The sequence below is a fragment of the Herpailurus yagouaroundi genome, unplaced genomic scaffold, assembly GCF_014898765.1.
Source record: "Herpailurus yagouaroundi ecotype Mexico unplaced genomic scaffold, PumYag 198, whole genome shotgun sequence".
Taxonomy (NCBI): Eukaryota; Metazoa; Chordata; class Mammalia; order Carnivora; family Felidae; genus Herpailurus; species Herpailurus yagouaroundi.
In genome coordinates, this window is record NW_024412429.1 from 26,426,013 (window position 1) to 26,441,996 (window position 15,984).

Below are 15,984 nucleotides of genomic sequence, written 5' to 3' on the forward strand. Positions count from 1 at the left end.
ATTGGTTAAATTACATACTTGTAAATTTACCCAGTTTTCTTCTGTTACTAATTTCTAACTCAATGATATTCGTCCAATTCCAATACTTATACAACAATTGTCTTATTTTATGTCTTAACCAATGGGGAATGTTCCATGTGCACTGAGAAAGAATATGTATCCTGCTATTTTTAGATGGAGTCTTTTATAGATGTCTATTAGGACTAGCTGGTTAATAATGTTGAAGCCTTACTTGTTGCTCTTCTATCTAGTTGTTCTATCCATTATTGAAAGTGAGCTACTAAAACCTTCAAATATTACTGTTGAGTTGTCCTTTTCTACCCCATGGGCATGCACACGCTTGATTTTGATAACTGCTATGTTTACATTTGGAAGCAGTTAAATGTAATGGATATACTAAGGGGACCTTAAGTCAGAGGCCTGAGTTTTACCTTGAGTCTATGTATTACCAGCCGTATAAACTTAGGTAATTTATTCAGCACTTCTGATTTCCATTTCCTCCCTTATATAGTGGGTACAGCAATAATAACACTACCTGACAGTAATATTATGAGATTTGAAAGAAAAAATCGTGAGCATGCCATGTAAACTATAAAGCATCTTATGGGTATCTATCCCATAACACCGCACAGTCATTCTTGACCTTATTTCTGCTATACCACTAGAAATGGGTGATGTGCATATACACAATGCACTGCCATGCTTAAGCTTCAGGATTGGGCAGAACTACATTAGAATCCTTGCTCTGCCATTAATTGAACATCTCTAAGTTTTCCTTTCCTATCTAAAGCATGGAGAAAGTAATAATAATAATTAATAAGTGACAATGCATATAAAACCTAGTGATTGGCACATAATAGTGACTAACAGATGTTTAACTACTACTTTGATTCCAATCATACTGCCTTTAACTCTATCCATTCTCTCCTATGCACAGAAAAATACCACCGTAAAAGTGGGAGTAATGATTTTCTGATATACCATTGAATGCACCTGATTTAGTCTTTATTGGATCAGTCTCAAATTCGACACTTTAACTATTCTTTTAAAACTATTATTTCGGGGCACCTGGGGGGCTCAGTTGGTTAAGCATCTGCCTCGGTTTCAGTTCAGGTCATGATCTCCTGTTTCATGGATTTGAGCCCCACATTGGGCTCTGCGCTGACAGCACGGATCCTGCTTGGGATTCTCTCTCTCCCTCTCTCTCTGTCCCTCCCAGTTTGTTCTCTCTGTCTCTCTCTCAAAATAAATAAATAAACTTTAAAAAGCAAAAATTTTATTTCTGACACACCTCTTGATCAACTTTTATACACCGATTTTATACAACTTTCTCCCCAAGTTGTACATCCCTGACTGATAAAAGAGCTCAGGAATTATTGAAACACGCCCTAAGTTTTATCTGTAAACCAACTACATAAAATAAAACTATTCTTAAGTTGGAGTTCACCAAGTATTTTAACATTTAACATGGTTAAGAATTAAAATATGAAGAGGCTTGGAAGCAATACTTTTCAGAAAATTTCCAAATGACTGAAACCATAACCAATTAATTTACATCATCAAAATTCTAACACTACTGTAGGCTCGGGGAATAGTTAATCAGTTTTTCTTGATGATGGTTTGATGGAACAATGCGAGGTGAGAACGAAATTAGGAACCTGAAATTAGAGGTGATGAATTCTGACCTAGGTGTCTTTTCTGGTAAGTAAGCATTATGCTTCTCTAAAATGTTGAATTCTTGATTGAAACAGCCGCCACTAAAACTCCTTCTGGTTAGAATTATGATTATGTTGTCAAGGTGCTGCTAATGGGGGGCGCCTGGGTGGCGCAGTCGGTTAAGCGTCCGACTTCAGCCAGGTCACGATCTCGCGGTCCGGGAGTTCGAGCCCTGCGTCAGGCTCTGGGCTGATGGCTCAGAGCCTGGAGCCTGTTTCCGATTCTGTGTCTCCCTCTCTCTCTCTGCCCCTCCCCCGTTCATGCTCTGTCTCTCTCTGTCCCAAAAATAAATAAATGTTGAAAAAAAAATTTTTTTTTAAAAATAAAAAATAAAAAAGGTGCTGCTAATGGATCAGCGGACAGATGTTTTTTTCAATGAACATTCATTTTCATGTTAAGATATTATAAGAGATTATGATAGATACAAGAGGAGCAGAAGCCAGTCTTGTGGTTGCCACAGATGATGGTAAGGTTAGCTATATGTTACTACAGCTGCACAAGCATGCTTGTTTGAATGCAGTTAGAAGTGAGAGGAAACTCAAGGGAACTGTTATAGAAGTTTTCTAGATACCTAAATAACTACTTTGATTAAATTTTTCTTTCTTTTTTCAAATCAATTGCCAAATCAATTTTGTCAAATCAATCGTGTGTTGACTGAAATTCAAAGCAATTAATCTCTCTATAGATACATAGCAAAATAGATCAATCTATGTTTATCACATTGGATTGGGGATTTGAAATATTGCTGGAGTTTGTGGGACTGGACAAGTGAAGTTGGAGGAGAGTATATGGGGAAAAAAAGAACAGAGGACAAAGCTGAGTCAAAAACTTGTCTGTTATAGGTACTAACTCTTACCTATGGTGAATTTCTGATGCCTAACTCAGCTGTTGCTTTCAACATTCAAAACCTTTGAATGGCAGCCAGAATTAGATCTTTTTCTGAATCAAAAGCATAAAACTTTAACCATCTCAGTCAAAACTCTTTCATTTTGTCCAATAACATCAGATTGAAAACGTTACCAAAACATAATTTTCCTACCATCAGTCCACTTGACAGAGATTATCTCATTTAAACCTTACCACAACTCTGTGAAGTAGGGATTAATATTATCTCCATCTTATTCATGAAAAAGCCAAAGAACAGAGAGCAAATTGTGTATCATCACATATCTCACAAGCTTCAGAGCTGAGATTTGAATCCGGAGAAGTTCATGATCACACTTGTGCTTTTAATCACTATATCTATACTTCTTCCAAGAATAAAGTGCTTAACAATGGGATCCTTGGAAGACAGACACATGTTCATGCCATTGCAATTACCTGAAAAAGATTTGGAACACTTTTTGGAATTATATCCATAGTACTTTACCAGATTTATTTATCTCTATGTCTATTTTTCTATATCATCTATATCTATATCTACATCTATCTATATCATCTCTATCTATCTATAGTTATATATAAATATAAAAAAGAAACTTTAATTACTTCCTTGTTACAAAGAAGTGAGAGTTCCCTTTTTCTCCTCCTTTCTTTCTTAGATTTCTCGGTTTCATTCACTTACCTACATAATACAGAGCTTAATTTAAAAAAATGTAGGCGGGAAAGGTAATACAACATAAAGAAGTTGTGGAATCAACTCAAGGTTGGAAGTTGGAAGGTCAGAGGTTAGTCTCTCCCTGCTGTACATGCTCTGAAAGTGCGGATGTGACAGGTTGAGGATAACGAATGGGAATATTTGAGAGACCACACTAAGCCAAGGACTAATATTCTACAACACTATGCGATTAAATGTTGAATGCATAGAAAGAAAACAAAATCAGTTAGGAGATTGGAAAAAGGTCAGTGTTAGAATCTTTATTGTAAGTGGAAATTAAACTGGATTTTAGAGGAATGGCGTACATTCAAAACAGCAGAGAAAATGAAGGCGGGAATTCCTAGCAGAAGGATACTATGAGCCACGCCTGCAGCCTGACTTAGCGGGATATGTTTACAAGACACCGAGGAGAAACCATGGACTAGAATGCTGTGAGCATTTTGTTGAAAGTAGAAAATAAAGTGAGGACTGGAAGATAGTTATAAAAAGCTACTTAGAGCTGAATTATTTAATGCCGAATGATCTGGTATAAGTCTTTACGCTTTTTATTTGTAAGCATGTCCGGGCAATGAATGACATTTTATGCAAGTTGAATTGATGTGAGGAGAAAGTAGGGTAGAGAGAGCATTACAAAATGCTTGTACGTTGAAGACAGGAGATGACAAAGTTCTTGACTACAGTGGTGGCAAAGGGCATAGGAGCAGCAAGACAGATGTGAAATTTTAAAAGAATCTGCAGGACTTAGCGACTGATAATCCTTGGGAAGAGAAGTGTAAGGATTCAAAAAATAACTTTAAAACTAAGACCCTCAATATCTGGTAAAAAATATATGAGTGCCTTTGGTGGACTCTAGGAAAATGGAAAGAGGCTGTCAATTTTTACAGGAAAGAAAGAAACTCATGTGGAATGTGCACTTGGCAATCTACCAATATGGCCGAGAGGGAGGTCACAGGTTGAGGTTCATCTTTGGGAGATAGACCCATAAAGGTAAATATTATATTTCTATGAATGATAGGTCCTTCAAGAACAGTTGAGAAATTTTCTTCTGACCATGATGAATAAACAGGGCTCAGATTTATACTCCTATCTTAACTAAAAAATACGAAACAAGAGTTCTGAAACATTTGACATAGGACTATACATTTGACATTTCAGGACGATAATCTCTAAAAAAAGGAAACAAATGAGGTGAACCCTAAAATTGCACCCACATTTCTGCCACAGTTCAGACAGGCCAAAGTGGTTAAAATCTACAGTTCAGAATATCAGAGAGGAAGGGCACAAAGAGATTACTTCAAGGATTGCAGAGAGGGCCCCTCAAGTACTTGTGTGAGTACTGCTCCGCACACATACAGAACAGAAACTACCAAAGGCTGAAGAAAAATCTGCTGGAAATCAATACGTTAAATAATTCCCAGAGCTCACACAAAACTGGGAATGATTCATATTCCCACCAGCCAATGTAAATAGGCACAGAACACTAGGTAGAGTTCTTAGAACTTAGGAGTAGCCTTAGACCCTTAGAATGTTGGTCTTAGACTAAAGGTTGCCTGGATTTCACTCCACCAATCCAAGAAAGTTTCAAATGAAGCCTAAAATGACCTATTTTATTCCAGTAAATGTGCATTAAGAAACGTACAAGACTCCTGGGTGGCTCAGTCAGTTAAGCGTCCAACTTCGAATCAGGTTATGACCTCAGAGTTCGTGAGTTCGAGCCCTGAGTCAGGCTTCATACTGATGGTGCAGAGCCTGCTTGGGATTCTCTCTCTCTCTCTCTCTCTCTCTCTCTCTCTCTCCCTCTACTCCACCCACTTACAGTGGGCACATGCTCTTTCTCAAAATAAGTAAATAAACTTAAAAAAGAGAAAAGTACAAAACACCCAACATTTATTAATATAATATTCACAATGTATGTTATCTAATTGAAAATTGCCACATATAAAAAAATAGCAAGGAAATAATAACCCACAACCACCAGAAAAAAATAAATCAATAGAAAAGACACACATTTGACACAGGTAGTAAAATTAACAGGCCAAGAATTTGTAATAATATATAAAATAAGATATATAATATAAAAATAAAATATAATTATAAGTGTAATTTTATAATATATATTCAAATATTTTAAATATATGTGTATATTATCTATATTAAAGAAAGTAAAGCATGAAAGTGATAAGGGTAAAAATGGAAGTGATTTGGGGTACCTGGGTGGCTCAGGCGGTTGAGCACCTGTCATCAGCTCAGGTCATGATCTCATAATTTATGGGTTCGAGCTCCATGTCAGAGTTTGTGCTGACAGAACAGAGTCTGCTTCAGATTCTTTGTCTCCTTCTCGCTGCCCCTCCCCAACTCGCGCTCTCTCTCTCTCTCTCTCGAAAATAAACATTAAAAAAATTTAATGAAAAAAAGTAAGTGATTTATAACACAAACCCTCATACATGTGCAGAGGTAGAAGGTATATGAGAAATCTCTTGTACCTTTGGTTCCATGTAGCTATAAACCTAAAATTGCTTTAAAAATAGTCTATTAAGAACAAAACAATAAAAATTAAAATAAACCTCAAACTTCCAGAAGTGAAAAATGTAATATCTGTAATTAAAAAGGCACAGGATGAGATTAATAGTAGATTAAAGGGCGCCTGGGTGGCGCAGTCGGTTAAGCGTCCGGCTTCAGCCAGGTCACCATCTCGCGGTCCGTGAGTTCGAGCCCCGCGTCAGGCTCTGGGCTGATGGCTCGGAGCCTGGAGCCTGTTTCCGATTCTGTGTCTCCCTCTCTCTCTGCCCCTCCCCCGTTCATGCTCTGTCTCTCTCTGTCCCAAAAATAAATAAAAACGTTGAAAAAGAAAATTTTTAAAAAAATAGTAGATTAAATATTGTAGAAGAAATTATTACTAACTTAAAAGATGTAGCAATAGAAACTACCTAAAATGAATTAAAAAAAGAAAACAAGCCTTTAAAAAACCCACAAAGAACAGAGCTTCAGCAATTTGTGGGACATTACCAAGCAAATGAACATACATATAATGGGAGTACCTGAAAGAGAAGAAGAGATACTAAAAAATATTTTAACAACTATTGGCCCAAAAATTTCCAAAATTGATGAAAAGTATAAGCTACAAAGATCCACAAATCCAAGGTCAATGATTACCAAGAAGAATTATAAAGAAAACTAAACCACACGATTTATAATCAAATTGCTGATAACCAGTAATGAAGAAAAAACCCTAAAAGCAGCGGAGAAGAAAAGACACATTACGTGCAGAGAAACAAACACAGTGAAGACTGCTGATGTCTCACCGAAAGCGACATTAGCCAGAAGACAATGAAGTGATAATGCTAAAATATTCTAAGGGGAAAGAAAAAAAAGACTGTAAACCTAGAATTCGACATGCAGCAAAAATATTAATCAAATGTAAAAATGAAAGGAGATTGTTTTTCAAAGGTAGAGAAAATTGATTGTCAAAGACCTGCAGTAAATATATATTTATAAAAAGTATTGAGGCAGAATTATAACTAAAAAGCCAACGGTAGAAATAAAAAAATCATAATAATCCGATAGAAGACAGCATAAAGAGGCGGGGGAACAGGGATAAAGAAAAATTGCAACAAAAAGAAAATAAATAGCAAGATGTTTTAAATCCAATCACATCGATAAGTATATTAAATGAAAATGATCTAAATGCTCCAGCTGAAAGGCAAATATGCCAGAGAGGATAAAAAAGCTAGATCCTAGCTACACATCTACAATTTATAAATATTTTCAAAACATGTAGTCATAAAAGACTTACATCGAGTATATGTAAAGAACTCGTACAACTCACTAATAAGATAAACAATCCAGTTACAGAGTGGATAAAAGATTTAAGTGGATACCTCTCCAGAAAAAGAAAAAATGAAAATAAAAACATGAACTGATACTCAACATTAGTTACCATGCAAAAAAATCCAAATTAAAGGCACCATGAGATACCACTATAAGCCCACTAGCATGGTTCAAATTCAAGAAGATTGACAATACCTGGGATGTAGAATAATTAGAACTCATACTCTGCTTGCATGAGGGCAAAATGGTACATCCACTTTGAAAAAGATTTGGGCAGTTTCTTATGATTAAAATATATACTTACGATATACACCAACAGTACCTCTCGTAGGTATTTACCCAAGATAAATAAAAATGTATTTCTTAGCTGTTCAGAATAGCTTTATTTAAAAAGGATCAAATAGGGGTGCCTGTATGGCTCAGTCGGTTAAGCATCCGACTTCGGCTCAGGTCTGATCTCACTGTTCATGAGTTTGAGTCATGCATCAGGCTCTGTGCTGATAGCTCAGAGCCTGGAGCCCGCTTCAGATTCTGTCTCTCTCTGTCTCTCTCTTTCTCTCTCTCTCTCTCTCTCTCCCCTTCAAAAATAAATAAACATTAAAAAAATAATAAAAAGGATCAAATATAAATACTCTAGTTTCCATCAACAAGTGAATAAATAAACAAATTTGGTTTATCATAAAACTGAATACTACTTATCAACAAATTATTATTCACAAACAAATCACTAAAACATCCACAACATGGATGGATATCTAAAACATGATGTTAAGTTAAAGGAGTTAGGCCTAAAACACTAAATGCTGTATGATTACATTTATAAGAAATTCTATAGCAGGTGAAACTCTAGGCAGAGAAGACTGATTAGTGATAGGCAGGGCCTAGGCTTGTGGAAAGGAGATTAAGTGTAAAGAGGCAGAAGAAACTTCTTGGAGTGATGAAAATATTCTCTACCATGATTGTGGGGACACTTGCATGGCTGTATACATTTAAGTGTACGTTGTACACTTAAAATCAGAAAATCATACTGGGTATAAATGAATATAATGTTTCCATAAAGCAAAGTGAGAGATAGAGAAAGAGGTGAAGAGGGGACGGAGGGAGTAAGAAGTAACCAAGGACCACGCCTTGAAGAATGGCCACAGTTAAAAGTGCATAGGAGAAAGGGGCAATTGCCCACCAAAGGAAAAAGAGGGATCAGAGAAGCAGGAAGGAAAAGAGAAATGCCACTGGAGCCAAAGATGAGATCATCTGGAATACGGTTCTTAAGAGGCACCACACCACCAGTAAGGGGTATTTTGGAAACTTTAGGTTGCCAACAATAGTGGAGAATATGTTTACATTGTGTGCAATGATGGGTGTTGGGGGAGGAATGCTAGACATCTTTCAGTGATTGAGACAGTCACACATAATGAAGAATGGTCTTGCATCAAATAACCTTTTGAATGATTCATGGACATTCATACATGTAAAATAATGTTTGCAATTATTTCAGGATAGGATCTAAATTTATTTCATAAAAACACAAAGGTTTTTGCCTGTTGTTAAATACATAACTACTATATTTTCTTTATTGAAATCTTTATCAAACTTTGCTCACCAGTTCATTAATCATATTTTTAAATGTTTATTTATATTTGAGATAGGAAGAGAGAGAGAAAGAGCATGAGCAGGAGAGGGGCAGAGAGAGAAGGAAGCAGAGAATCCCAAGCAGGCTCTGTGCCATCATCGCAGAGCCTGATGTGGGGCTCAGTCTCACAAAATCTGAGACCATGATGTGAGTCAAAATCAAGAGTTGTTTGCTTAACCTACTGAGCCACAAAGGTGCCCCGGGAATCGTAGTTTTCATGGTAGTGCTGCTAATGATATTTGATTCACATTTATATCAATCTGAATTTGTATCTCTTGTATTAATGGTGTTTCTATATATTGATGCATATTTGTAATTAATTTATTCATTTATCTTTTAATTTGCATCCAAGTTAGTTAGCATATAGTGCAACCATGATTTCAGGAGTAGATTCCTTAATGCCCCTTACCCATTTAGCCCATCTCCCCTCCCACAATCCCTCCAGCAACCTTCAGTTTGTTCTCTATATTTAAGAGTCTCTTATGTTTTGACCCCCTCCCTGTATTTATATTATTTTTGCTTCCCTTCCCTTATGTTCATCTGTTTTGTATCTTCAGGTCCTCCTGTAAGTGAAGTCATATGATATTTTTCTTTCTCTAACTGACAAATTTCGCTTAGCATAATACCCCCTAGTTCCATCCACATAGTTGCAAATGGCAAGATTTCATTCTTTTTGATTCCCGAGTAATACTCCATTGTGTGTGTGTATATATATATATATATATATATATATATACCACACCTTCTTTATCCATTCATCCATCAGTGGACATTTCGGCTTTTTCCTTACTTTGGCTATTGTCAATAGTGCTGCTATAAACATTGGGGCGCATGTGCCCTTTCAAAACAGCACACCTGTATCCCTTAGATAAATACCTAGTAGTGCAATTGCTGGGTCGTAGAGTCATTCTATTTTTAATTTTTTGAGGAACCTCCATACTGTTTTCCAGAGTGGCTACACCAGCTTGCATTCCCAACAGGGGTGAGAAAGATCCTCTTTCTCTGCATCCTCGCCAACATCTGTTGTTGCCTGAGTTGTTCATGTTTGCCATTCTGACAGGTGTGAGGTGATATCCCATTGTGGTTTTGATTTGTATTTCCCTGATGATAAGTGATGTTGAGCATTTTTTCATGTGTCGGTTGGCCATCTGGATGTCTTCTTTGGAGAAGTGTCTATTCATGTCTTTTGCCCATTTCTTTGCTGGATTATTTGTTTTTCTGGGTGTTGAGTCTGATAAGTTCTTTATAGGTTTCGGATACTAACCCTTTATCTGATATGTCATTTGCAAATATCTTCTTCCATTCCATTGGTTACCTTTTGGTTTTGCTTTTTTTTTTTTTTTTTTTTTTTTTTTTTTTTTTTTTTTTTTTTTTTGCTGTGCAGAAGCTTTTTTATTTTGATGAGGTCCCAATAGTTCATTTTTGCTTTTGTTTCCCTTGCTTCTGGAGACATGTTGAGTAAGAAGTTGCTGCGGCCGAGGCCAAAGGGGTTTTTCCTGCTTTCTCCTCTAGGATTCTCGTGGCTTCCTGTCTTACATTTAGGTCTTTCATCCATTTTGAGCTTATTTTTGTGTATAAAAGTGGTCCAGTTTTCCCAGCACCACTTGCTGAAGAGACTGTCTTTATTCCTTTGGATATTCTTTCCTGCTTTGTCAAAGATTAGTTGGCCAAACATTCGTGGGTCCATTTCTGAGTTTTCTACTCTATTCCATTGATCTGGGTGTCTGTTTTTGTGCCAGTACCATACTGTCTTGATGATTAGAGCTTTGTAATACATCTTGAAGTCTGGGATTGTGATGCCTCCCACTTTGTTTTGTTTTGTTTTTTTTTCAAGATTGCTTTGGCTAATCAGGGTCTTTTCTGATTCCATACAAATTTTAGGATTGTTTGTTCTAGCTCTGTGAAGAATGCTGGTGTTATTTTGACGGGGATTGCTATATTGATGTATATTATTTTATTATAAATTACTTTCCTTTAATTCTTATTTATATACAATTAAGGCATTATGTTGAATTATTAAAATTACATGAGTAGGAAAGTTATATTGTCAATGCATTTTACTTCACGACTTACAGCAGCATTACAAGCATTTGTTCTAAAAGAAATTGAGGGTCTGAGGGGTTGAGAGTGATTATTCTAGAAGACAAGATTGTTAGAAGGGTTGAATTTCAAAAGACATGAAGAAGAATCAGGACTTAGTAATTGCCACAAGAAACTGTCAATTTGAGGTTAATCAGTCTTCTAAAATGTGAGTAGTCACTGAGAAACAGTGGCAGGGGATATATAGAAGATACACTTGAAAGCCAGGGCAGTAAAAAAGGGGAGATAAACAAAATTGTGAAAGTACGCAACAAGATCAAAGGAAGAATTATCAAGTTGAATGAACTTATACATCCTTAGCCATAGAAAGTAAAGAAGTACAGATGAAAAAAGGCCATAGAAAGTGCCAGAAAAATCATAAGAACAAGGTCCATCCTGAGGTAAATGGAATGGGAGAGTTTCCCTAGTTTGAAGATTTGGCTTTGAGCTGATAAGCAGGGCAATCTGTCCATGTATAAATGGAAGAGATGACCCACCCGTGAGGTGAGGTGATTTTAGGACTGCTGCTCCCCAAGTGCCTTAGTCGTTTTTCATGGTGCCTAATACCCCAGAGTTATCAATGTGTTTCTTTATATGTGGCTGCTTTATCCTATTAAATAAAAATTTAAAAACTCATGTACTGAGAAAAATACTATTGAGCCTTAAAGATTTTTACAATTCCATGTCTTAGGCTCTTCTCTGAGTTCAGATTTTCACTGAGGGAGGTAGGGTGGCTCATGGGTCCCAGACTTCTGAGACGGAACGGGGGGAACCTTGAAAGCTAAGAAGGACACCAGCCCCCAAAACAACCCTCAACGGTCCTACCAGTTAGTGTAGGAAAGTCCAGTGAGGGGCAGCTCTTCTAGCTTTGGGCAGGACAGTAGGGGAGTTGGGAGTGCAGACGTGGAATTTATTCAAGTGAAAGGTGGTATGTCAGATGATGTCAATGTTTGCACTAAACTGTAAAATGAGATCATTTACCAACTGCATCGAGGACCTGGAAAGAGAGAATCCCTCCAATGGCTCCTGGGAGCCTCAGAAGGGGATGACTAGCCCTGTCAGTGAGCAGATGTGACCACTCAATGGTAACTGGGGACCTTGACGTTGCAGATGGCCAGGGCTGCATGGGCCTCCATCTCATTTGAGGTTTCCTCTATAAAGCAAAAAGAAAAGCAAATAGCAGGGGTGTGATAGATGCGGCAAACCCAACAGAAGGAACATTGGACCGGGCTTCAAAAGACAAATTGTGATCTCATGTCTGCAAATAAGAACTTATTTGGCCTTAGGCAAGCCACCACTAAAATTTCTTCTGAAATAAAATTTTATTACTGATTTGATGATGAAGTCTGTTCAGGGAAGGAAATCTAAATACAGAGAAAGTGAGTGATAATTCATTTGAAACTGACACAGATAAGGGGATAAGGGCCTGGAAGTTTCAGTGAAGACGCTAGAGAAATTACTCAGCAAGGGGAAAGGGAAGGGAGGCCAGGCTGATTGCTCCTTCAGACCATCTCCCTTCCATTCTTTTTCCAAGCAGGTTGAGAATGTGGTGAAGAGTTAATAGTCTGAAAGTTTAAAATCCTGCCCTGCCTCTTCTTTTCCGACATCACTCTGGACGGGTTACTTATCTCTCTGGGCTTCAGTTTCTTTCTCTATTAAATGGGGGTGATAATAATACGACTCTATCCACACACTGTTTTACGTGGCATAGCACCTGTAAGATATCCACAAGAGCTGATACTCCAAACATAGATTGTTCCTTTTCTCTACTCTGTTTTCAAAAAACATTTAGCTCAGAATTCACTTTTTCCGAATTCCTATAACACTTCTTGTTCATGCTCCCATATTTAGTCATTAAACAAAATGCTCTGTTGCCTTTGTTCCTGAGAGTATATGCGTGTGTGTGTATCCGTCTGTCTGTCTGTCTGCCTTGTCCTCTTATCCAGACTACAAGCTTTTAGAGAGTAGGAAGATATGTGTTAGATCCCTTGTGCATCCCTTTCAGTTTCTAGAATATACTATAGCATTCAGCAAATACTTGTTAAACAAATGAGTTTGTAAGTCCTAGAGAGAAAACTTCTCCGTGCTCCCTATCAATTACACAGCTTAGGAAGAGGCAGGTGTAGAATAATTTAGCTCGGGTTTGGTGTTTTTGTTTGTTTCCAGTTGGTCTGTGACTATACATAGATTCAATCATAATGAAGCTGACAGAGGAGAGATGACATTTTGGAAACAGAAAAGGAATTTTGGATATTACAGCCCAACATTTGTCACCTCCCCGGCTGATAGCCTCACGCGTTCCTTCGTTCCCTTTGGCTAAATTTGGATCAAATGCTGGCTGAGTGCACTAAGCAAGCCAGAACTGCATTGTACCTCTATTTTGTGACATATGAGCTCCCTGCTTTAATCTCCCCTCTACTGTATAAAAGAGGATCTGAGGCTGTTAGACTTCAATCCGGTGATTCATGCAGCTGGCACACAATAGATTCCACCTCTCTCCTCACTGCTGCACAATATCAAGCTAAACAAAATGTCTTAGAAAGCTTCAGTACATGTAGTTAGCCTGTCACGGATCGCGCCCCCCCGTGGCGCGCCCCACACACACACTCTCTCCTTTTTTTCTTCTGCTGAGCAAAAGAGTCCAAATGCCCAGCACCTGCCTTTTTACTGACATTTCCACAAAGGTAAAGGAATGAACCTTTTGTCAATTCCAACCAAACGATCTGTTTTGAAACAATGAGATGAAAAGCCTGGGCCCCTCTCCTTGGATTACACTGCAGAGGCTTAAAATAAAGGACACTTGATTTTATTGATTTAATGAGGGACGGAGGCTTTTGCTGGAGCATCCCTTGTGGCAGAGGAACAAGCCTTGTTGGCAGGTACCTCCACTGAGGCACTTCTCTCCCATTTGTTTGGTTTCGCGATGGTGCTTGTTTATGGGTTTGGCTGTTATGATGACCCCCCGTGTTCTTTCCCGTGCGGCGTGAAGCGGTCAAATGCCTGCAGTGATTTCCGTGTGGCTCTCTAGACAGGGAGCCGCGCAGGGGAGGCGGCACGGTACCGCAGGAGAAAGAGCTGCGGGAAGAGGTGACAGGGGGAATGCACATCTTTGAAAAAAGAAAAGTCAAATAAACCGGACTGGAAGAGAAATAGCACTTCTAGCTGCAAAAGAGATGGTGCTCAAAACCTATTATTTCTCGGCAGAGTCTATTTCAGCTAGGTTTCTAACCCCGTCTGCGTCCGCACCGGTGGCAAGGTCCCCACCCCCACCTCTTCCCCTCCCCCTCCTCCTCCTTTTCCCAACTTTGAATAGTGAGGAGGCTAAGAGGGTTCGGACACGATTTTTTTTATTGTGAACGGTCCCAGACACAGCTAGATAATCTTTTTGCCTTTGTTCTCTTCTTCTCTGGGGTTTCTTGTGATATTATTATTGACATGTTCATATGGAAATTTTGGCATTATATGTTTCTTCTTTTATATTTGTCCTATTTTTTTTCTCCATACAGTCTGACTTCATTGTCCACTGCGCCGTGTGAAAGGGACATTGCCAGTCACCTGCTGACCAAATGCAAGCAGCGATCTACTTTTAATACCGAATTGGACCGCGTGTTGCTTACTAGACATGTGGGTAGCCTGGATTCCTGTTAATAGGAGCATATGTCCCTATACACTCTGTACATTTATTTCAATGTATTTATACAGTCCACCCATAGATGAAACACCCCAATTCCCTCTGGTGTTACTGTCTTTCTGATTGCTGGCTTAAAGAGAAACAGTTCCTAAGAGCATATGGTTTCCAAAACCCAGCCCTTCCCCCTCCTTTTCAGTCTACACAAAATAAGCCGCTGCCCCTCCCCCGACGGCTTCTCTGCTCTCTGCCCAGAGTGAGTCTGAAACCAGGGGGCAAAATCATTACTTCCCAATTACCTTAAGCCATGTACGATAACCTCTCTCAAGGGCTGTTGGTAAAATATGCACATGGTTCCAATGTCTAGACAGTTATGAAGTATAGGTGCGGGGTTGTGCGACTCCAGAACCCCAATGCATCTCAAACGCAGTGCTTTTATTAAAGAAGTACAATCACCAGGATAACTAATTACGTCAATACCACATAGTTAATTAAACCCATTATAGTTATTATTCCCATGGAGAGGAGGTCGAATAAAGCGACCCTCATCTTGATTCTACTATCCTAACAAAAGAAAAAGAATATTAAATAAAACATAACACGGACCTCTTCATCTTCCATCTTTTTTCTTAGATGCTTAATAACTACCTGGTATGTCCCCCAAGAAGATCTTCAAGGGTAAGCTAGACCCAAAGATTGCCGGGCTCTTCAAAACACCACTTTCAAACTTACCCGTACTTCAAGTAAATGATTACCAACTGTTTGCTTGATTGGTGCAAGAGGCAGTGACAGGCAAAAGTGAAAAATAGAATGTACGGCCACTGTGTTTTTATTAATATCTTGCACAGAAACATGATGGAGGGCAGTGCTTATGTCTCAGTTCAATCTGGTTTCATGACTAATGACAGGAAGGTGGCCCGTGTACCCCTCCCAACCCTGGCCAAGGACTTCCAGAGGGACACACGGAGGTGAGGTATTAAGGCTCATCGAGCAGACTGAAGGCACACAGATGACATATCCCGCAGTTGCAACAAAAACAAAATCTTCTGGCTCTGACACGCAAATCCGAAGGAGAATTCAAATATGACCGTGGAAAAGGAGAGATTTCAATAACTCTATTACATAGGGACATTGCCAGAGCAAGAATGTGGGCAAAAAGACACACATCTCCCCACCCACAAACACACGCGCACGCACACACGCACACGCACACACACACACACACACACACACCTCACATACTAATCTCTGGAAAATAAAACCAAGATATTTTGATTTCCCTTGCCTGAAAATTCACCAGGTCATTATATCACTGTCACACCTTCTTCTCAAAGCAGTTCATTGTCCATCGAGAGGATTTGCATTTACTTCTCCTGATTAACAAAGAAAACTTTGTATAAAAGGGCTATGCACTGAGACGTGCAAATGTGGCCAGCCTGACCCCCTGCAGGAGAAGGCAGACAAGCAGTAGGGAGAAGAGGTAGATGAGGAAGGGGAAAGAATGCT